This window comes from Poecilia formosa, unplaced genomic scaffold, assembly GCF_000485575.1.
Source record: "Poecilia formosa unplaced genomic scaffold, Poecilia_formosa-5.1.2 Scaffold17, whole genome shotgun sequence".
Lineage (NCBI taxonomy): Eukaryota > Metazoa > Chordata > Actinopteri > Cyprinodontiformes > Poeciliidae > Poecilia > Poecilia formosa.
Window position 1 is genome coordinate 1211397 of NW_006799956.1, and position 8672 is coordinate 1220068.

Below are 8672 nucleotides of genomic sequence, written 5' to 3' on the forward strand. Positions count from 1 at the left end.
TTATGCTAAATATTCCAGTCAAATGCTTAGGGTATTATCTTAGCTCAGCAAGGCAGAGTTGGGAAAAATCTTGCTTAGGTGCTGAAGTCACCAACATTATGCAGGGAATAGACACAGACCTCCAATTATAGGGTGGCCTTCTCATCCCACATCAGAGTCTGACCTCATGAATGTGCTTCTGAATCAATTGATCCATAATTTGTATTAACACATTCCAAAACCTTGTGGAAAAACTGTCAGAGAAAAAAAATGAAGCTGTTAAAGCAAATTGGTCTGTTAAAGTCTTTTTTATTAAAAATTTGACGCCACTAAAGTTCAATGGATGGATTCTCAGCATTTGTAAATAAAAGCAGAATGCTGATCCTTTACATCATTTACGACAAATCACCGTCTAGTGTTGTCATTAACTGGCAAGAAGAAGTGAAGGGGATGACAGTATATGAGAGGCATCACACAGTACAGCTGTTCTTTTTGTTGCTGCGATATGTTCATATGTTTTGTGAAAAAGCTCAATTTGATGTTGAATCATGTCTTCCTACTTCTTCATGCCACTTGGTATTCGGTGTCAGCGTCACTAAATCTGGCACTTTGTCAGCAAAGACTCCTCTTCTGAAGATTTTACAGTAGAAAAACAGTAAATGCTGTTGAAAGCAGACACTTTCATGTAATCCCAACAGAAATTAATGCATTAAACTCTGCCTTAATCTTTGCACGCTTGAGAGAAGGAATGCACTTTTATTGGCGTGGCGTGTCCGTGCCAGCCGGCGAGACCGAGAAGTGTTAAAGTTAGTGTGTTAAGTGAGAATTACAGCCATGTGTGATAACTGTAATTATACAGTTCAGTGGGGGGTGGGGGAGATCTTGCACGGCATTTATCATCACTTAGATGTGGGGTCGCATCGTTCCGTCTCCGATTGGAGGATGAATGCGTGTGTCAGAGGGTGTTGAGTCTTGGTGGAGTGTTCAATCCTGTGCAATTTTCATACTTAAATATTCTCTTTAATCTTTATTTTATTATCCCCATCTTGGGTGCGATGATGCACGTCAAGAGTGATGGGGCTCTCTTTGATTTCGAGGAGTGACGCTCGCGGGGGCACCGCAACATGTGGGAGTTTGAGGGTTTTAAATGAGGCATGTGACAATTCGAGTTCAAATAAGCGTGGCTGACTCCTGTGGGGGGGTTTAACTCCGGTCACCATCTTCGCTCCCGCCCGTCGTTCCCGCTCATGCTTTACTCCCTCCGCTTGAGTTAAGGTCGGCGTAGCCGTCGCCGAGACGCATGCAGGGCCTCAAATGGATGCGGGATGCAAACAAGTCCCCGTGGCATTCCCGAGCACCCTGCGCAAGTCCAATGCAAGGTCACTCACCAAATCAGCGATTCATCTGACAGATAAGATGGCCGGGGAATATTGACGGGAACACCTGCGAGGGGAGGAACGCAAGGCATGACTATCTTCACACCAAGTTGGTTGTGCGGAGGAGGGGGGAAAAAATTCCAAACATTCTCACTTTTCCCCAAACGGCATGAAATTATGAAGGTGTGTGTGTGCGTGTGTGTGCAAAGTGGAGAGGGCAAAGGACAAGGATAGTGAAATATCTGCTAATCTTTGCTCACTTTGATCATCTAAAAGAAGAAGAAGAAAAATAAACATACTCTTTTCATTTTATAAGCGGGCTGCTGTGCCCCTTTTGAGGAAACGAACCGAGTTACCCAGCAGAATCTCATTAACATCAAAGAGGTAAGTCAGGTGCAATGCAGTTTTAACTTTTGTTGTAACACAAATCAGCAATTAGCTCATTCCTTTGCTTTGGCATCATCTTCCTCCTGGTTTAATTTAACTTACGTAAGAGTCAACCTCCCCACCCCCAACCCCAACATCCTACAGCAGACTTTCTTTGTTTGCATGTTTTAGCCATGATAATGTGGGTGAAACTGACCTTGTGAGTGTTCATGCCCTGCAGGGTTTACATGTTTACAAGTGTGTGTTTGCGAGATAGTGGCTGTGATCACTCATCGGATTAAAAATACATGACGGCAGAGAGTTTTTCCTTTTTCCTTCTCTGCGAGCAGACACACACACACACACACACACACACACACACACACACACACACACACACGGAGTACTGTTTCCATCTGCAACAATCTGAGCCAGAGTTACTTTAAAGTGCATGTGTTATGATTGTTACAACCTTCGCCCTTCCAATTGCTATATCCAATCACATGTCAAAGGTTAAGAAAGACAGTAGGAAAGAAAGAATGTCTTTTTTTTATTTAAACAACTTTTTAATGATTGTTGCATAAATTTACAGTTCGTCTTCCATGTGAATTTCGGAGCATGACGATTTTTTTTCTGTTTTATTTGTTATTAGATAAATTATATCCTCCATAAAGTAGCCTAATTCAGGAAATTCACCAGATTCCAACAACAAACGCAACACTCTACAGAGACACACCAGAGTGACACCCAAAAATAGAAGAAAGGAAATATAAAATGAAGATTTGACTCTGGGATCATCCTTCCATGTTTTCTACACTGATTTACTTTATGCAGGTTCTGCAAGGAAAAATGTAGAGCAATTCAAAGCAACAAAAGCAAATTAGAATGACCACAATGTAATGCTTGGCTCATATGGGAAGATTTTTATGCCCACTTTTCACCTCATCTTTAGTTTCAGATTGTCGTAAAAAATAATCACTGCTTCGTGTTGAGAGAGATCTATGTGCCAGGATGTTGCGACCCTCTGACCTCAAATTGTGGAAATGCAACATGTTGAATAATCGTGGCCAGATATCTCGGGGTGTGGGTGTTCTTCGAAGAACATGCACCTGTTGAATGTGATGTGCAGCCAATCAGAAAGCGAGGCGACTGGAAGCCAGAGGGGATTCAAAGATAATAATGCCTGAGCTAAAAAAGCACAGCCCCTGCTCGCGCATCTCCTCTTTGACCAACCCTGTTCAAAGCTCAGTTAGCTTCTTCTCTCTAGTTTGTGGAATCTCTGGCACCTTCATTTATATGGCAGTGAATTTTTATTGTCTCTTGTTGTTGTTCTGCCTGTTTTGGTTTGTTATGGACCATGTATGTCTGGATAAAAAGGTTTGATTGATTTAACCAACGCCTCGTCTTTATGTATTGTTTTTTCCCCGTTAAAAATAGACCACAATGATCGCCGTTGGTTTGTCCTCGTCTGCCGTGTTTATTTACGATTGATCAAAAGTCAAGTGACTTTTGATCTCGCAAGGTTTTGCAAGATTCGCCTTCTGACTTTTAAATGCCCGTGAGCGAAATCTGTCCATGTGTGGTCCGACCACACATGACTCACGGTGGTCGCTGAGCGGCAAAACTGAGGCGAATGCCTATTGTAATTGCAAGATTTTTTATTGCGTATTATTCTGACACTTTACGCAGCGTGTTGGAGACTTTAATTGTTTTCATAAACTCGTCAAACTTCACCAAAAACTGACTATTGCAGAAAATTATCGGATTTTAATGGGATCAAAAGTGGGCGTGGAAAAACTGCTCTTCAGCACTCCCTAAACTGAGATAGGCTGTCCATCGTAGAGATCTGAAACTCGGTGCGTCGATGCTGCACACACTGCATAACCAAACCTGGTTTACTTATGACTTTTTTTTTTATATATATATATATTATTGTCACGTCTCTCAAGTTTTGAAAATCTACCGACAATTTTAAAATCTTGCCATGTGAACCAGGACTGTGAAGAAAAAAACATGCAAACTTGATGACACAGGAAGGACCTTAGCTCTGATTAGAATCCAGGACTTTTGAGTTGCAAAGCAGCAGTTCCAACAGCAGCTCTACCCTGCAGCATGGAAAACGATTTACTGTCAAATATTATGCAACTGCTGCTTTCAGCGCAACATGCACTCATAAAGGCTACAGTGAGTCTGTGCCACAGTGGGAATATTGTAACTAAAAGCGTTCGGTATATCTGTTTTACGGCATTCTCGCTGTCGGGGGGTCGTGCGTATGGTCACACATCCAAGGAGAAAATGTGGCTTTCGAGGATGCTCATTGGTTGAGACAGAAATCTGTGCTTCTGAGGTCTACATTAAGGCCGAGAGCTGTTCATTCGTGGATTTTTTTCTCGTTCAGTATTTCCTTTTCAGCATTGTTTGTTTACACATCTTAAATGCCATGCTAGAATTATGCACCAACGTGATTAAGATTGGTAGTAAATAAAAACAAAAACAAGAAAAAGTACAAGATTTAGCTTTGTAAAACATGTGGCCGTCACGTTGCTGTTTTGTTGGTGTGACAAGTGGCAGGATTTGGCACATAAACATCAAGTCGTTGCCAATAATCAAAGAAGCACATCGATTACAGAAACTACACTCGTGTCAAGCTCTGCTTTCCTCTGAAATCTTCGCCTTTCTTCTCCAAACACTGGTGCCGAGTGAAAAAAAAAAAACAAGTTTCAACCATTAACAATTTTTCACACATGCCTTTCACACGTCGCAGGTGTAGCTATTACTTTAACTATTTCCATTTAGGCAACAGTACAGTATGAAGTCTTGGCACCGGAACATCTGAATCGAATCGTAAGTCCTGGGATTAGTTACACCTGTGTTTGGTGTTGGAAAAAATATGGCAGCCGCATATTTTTTTGGCTGGAAAAGTTAATATTAGCTTGGCAAAGCATCACAGCCCCACCGTCCACAAGCTTTGATGGGCTTCGCTGTGAGTCAGTGGAAGAGAATCCACAGTCCCCAGATGTGAGCTTTTGGAAATTGGACCCCATCTAGGAGCACATTCATTGGCATATTCTCCATTTACTGAACTGGATCAGAAGCCTCTACAACCAAAGTTATTTATGTGCACATAAAATGTTACATATGTAACGAGTACCCAAAATGCAGGACTTGGCAGCAAAGACAAGGAAAGGAACAAATTTAGCTTTATTTTGAAACTAACCAAACGCACGGCCGCGGCATGTTATTCTAAATTACAAACCCAGAAAAGAAAGGAGGGCAAGGAGGGAGCAGGGGATAAACAAAACTTAGCTTGGCGCAACTGAAGCGATCAGCGGCGAGGCTCTCACACTAAACAGAAGAAAAACTAGGACGGTATTCTGTATACGGAGGGAAGTAAAGACTTAATGTAGAGCAGGTTTAACAATCCGAGACACAAATCAGGTGTGACTCAGTGGCAGGATGTGAAATGGAGTGAATGTATTATTATTTTTTTTTTACAAAAACCAGGATGAAGTTATCTAGAACAGGGACGAACTAAAGTAAAGACGTAGAGACAAGCGGTAATGAATCTAATCCAATCAAATAAAACTAGAGTATAACAGAACATATGAGCACAGTAATTATATCCTAACAAGACACAATGAGCGTCTTGTTGCTGAATGCCGTTAGGTCCAGCCACAGGAGGAAACAAGCACATGGGGATAAACATCTCGATATCCCTGGGCAAATAAAAGACATTCATCTTTGCAGGAACCTCAAATCCAAAGTAAAGTGTTGCGACACTACCTCAGCTGAAAAAAAAAAAAAAAAAGATTAACCGTGTAGTGTGTCTTAAACAAGGATGTTGACCCAAAATTAAGACCCTGGAGATTAGTTTGTCTTCACAAACATATGGTGAAAACTGAAATGATGGAAAATACACTCTGTCTCAACACACGGAGAGATGTTTACATAAATAAAGTCCATCATCCTCAGGAACACAGCATTTCCGAAAAATAAGCAATAATATCCAAAGCCGTCGGTATAAACTGTCAAATATTTCAACTAGCGGCCTTCCTGTTTGTTAATTCAGCCTGGATGGCATCCGATTACATTCCCATACTTTGGTTCCGACCAGAAACCGGAAGTGCGCGACCAAAACCGGAAGTACAATTTAAGGGCGATATTTTCAAGCGAAAACTTACATAAAGCATGAACTGATCATCTAAGCAACTTGCAATCATTTTTAATTACATGGAAATATTTTTAGATACTTAAACCTATGAACTTATTTATTTAGAGAAATGTCTTAAGCTGCCTGAACCTCAACTCCTGTGCAAAGAATCAGATTATAGATTCCTCAAGAGGAGATGGCGTCTCTGATTATGTTGACAAGGCAGTTTCCCCTCCTGCCTAATGAAGGAGGCATTGATGGGGCAGCTCTGAACAAGTGTACCAGCGCTTGTCAACACCAGGAACTGTTCCCAGAAGAAATCACAACCCTTCTCACTGGCTAGTTGGATGTGCTGAACCCCAGCCTGTTTGTCAGAATGGTTCACACTAGGATGTTGTGTCTGGGCAGAGATACTTACTTCATGAATTAGCTTAAAACAACCTCATTTATGTGTGTTTCGCTCTGTTTTGTTGCGCTTTAATTATCCAGGACAGAGCCAGCCCATAGGCAAAACGACCAAAGCTATCAGCGCTGCAGGCTGTTTTGGAAAGTTGACTTGCAAAGAGCCATTTTACTCCAGTAACTTAAGCTGGTGCCATTTTATGTGTTTTCCCTTCCTCTTATGTTACTACCCTGCAAAATAATATGTCTTCATAGTCTTAATTAAAATGTTGTTTCTGGTATCCCAGCCGCTAATGCTAACCTGGTTGCCACCATTAGTTCTGCCGTGTTTACAGTGTTTTGTTCTAAAGTGGTTGCTAAACAGCATCTCAGCTGCTGTTTTACATTGTTAGCTAAACCACTTATTCGCCATGTAACGTCATCTGTCACCGTGATGGCTAATTATCACAACGTTAAGAATCAATTCCCCAATTGATTCATTCCTAATTTAGTAAATTGTTTTGGAGACATTATTTTAAGAATAATGTTGAATTTTCCCTTCTGCTTTGTATTGTGGACTGGTTGTTTAACTCAACTTTCAACTTTTAAAGCTAAATTGTTCCCCATCAATCAAACCTTAGTTCTTAAATGTACATATTCACATCAAGTGATATCTGTGCATTGTTATTTCATTAGTTATTAGTGTTTGAGTGTTTCTTAATAAATGCTTGTAGTTTGGAGAGAACTTGTTAATGTTTATTTTCTACATGTTTAAAGTGTTTTCTGTTCAATATACATACAAAGCCTCTCCATCATATTGTTTTATAATACCAGTCTAAAGATTATTAGACTGATGAATATGAGGTTCTTATGTACATTAGTTAAGTTTAAAGTAACACCCCAGCTGTTACATCTTTATACAAAAGACAATTAGATTTTTGCTCATAGCACATGACCTTTACAGCCAGCCTTCATGTCAGCAGTTAAAAAGAAACTATTAACGTAAATTCAGCATAACACGTGTAGGTAAGACATGCACATGTTTCTTTAGCTCATAAAGTGGGGAGAGGGGATAAATATACACTTGAGTTCTGTCACAACTGGATAAAAACCAGCCTCATTCTGTGTGTGTGTGTGTGTGTGTGTGTGAGCAAGTTAATCTGTGCATGTGCACAAGACACATAACCGGCAAAAATTTCAAGCCAAACCAGAAGGGATCCGACAGGATTCCAGGCCATCTGTCTCTGCCAGAAGAAACGATAGAGGGAGCAGTGATAAATTATTTCTCAGCTTGTGATCTTCGTGGCTGCATTCTTCCCTCTCCACAAGCATATGTGACCCTTGTCATTTTTCTTTTTTCTTTTTTTGCAGTGATATACTGCCTTCCTTTTCCTACATGTTTCATTCTCTTCCAAATGCACGGGTTCCTCACCCATGTTCATCTGCGGTCGGATCTGCGCGTCGTGTCGTGTGGCCTTTTCCTCTTTTTTCAGACGCCTCCCAAAGTCCTCCATAAGTAGCAGATGGGTATAGCGGGATCGGGGAGTGTCCCGCGTCTCGCATCCAATAACATATGATGATGCGACACCCCAGGGAGAACAAAAGGGAAAGAGTGATCTCATATCTTTTTCCACACAAATCCGCTCCCTTGTTTAGGCTGTGTAAGAGTGGGAAAAGAAAACAGATGCCGAAGCAATTTAATGTGGAGTTAGTTAAGAGTTCGGAATGAGAGTGCTCTGCGGTGGCTGCACCATTAAGTCAGACCCACACTGGTCTCACATTAACAGACTTGTCTCCATAATGCAAATGTGGTGTGCCAGTACAGGCAAAGAAACGGGCCAAACCAACTCTTAAGAGGAAACAAAACGCATTTGCTTGGAAGTAAGACAGCAAATTTAATTGGTCAATCTTCTTAACCTTTACTGGAATATGTGCGAGTGATCCTGACGGAGCTGCGTGACGTTAGGTTTTCGGAATAAAAATAAAAGAGACAGAGACAAACGGAGATGAATCATCGGTAAGAAAAAACAATTATATGCAAAACTGAAAATTATTTCTTAGAATCAGAAACACAAATGTGACAGGAGAAAGCAGAAAGAAGTGAAAATGTACTCACAATTGACACGTTCCTGTGCACACAGCTCTGTAAAAATGCTGGGTAAATAAATGAGATGATAAATTTCAAAACATGTCACACAGATTTAAAATAAATTAGAAAAAAAGCTTCAATCATTTTTAAGCATTCAGTCTTCTGTATTTTACTCCTCTCGCTTTTCATTTTGACTCTGATTAACATGATATCAAGCTTAGCTGTCCTGGGTGAGTTTCCCCAAGTTTCCCACTTTTCTGTCACTTACATAAAACTATAATTTCCACAGAGGCGACAAATGATCCAAAAGATTTATTCATACAAAGACATA

The 8672-nt window shown here is 40.7% G+C and overlaps 1 long non-coding RNA gene across 1 annotated transcript; it reads right to left on the minus strand.

Moving 5' to 3' along the window:
• Positions 1-270: 270 nt before the first annotated feature.
• Positions 271-8410, minus strand: LOC103134452 (uncharacterized). Its single transcript, XR_475835.1, has 2 exons — positions 8369-8410; positions 271-1422 (listed from the first exon to the last, which is right to left on the minus strand). It is a non-coding gene; the product is annotated as an uncharacterized LOC103134452 (long non-coding RNA).
• Positions 8411-8672: the final 262 nt, after the last annotated feature.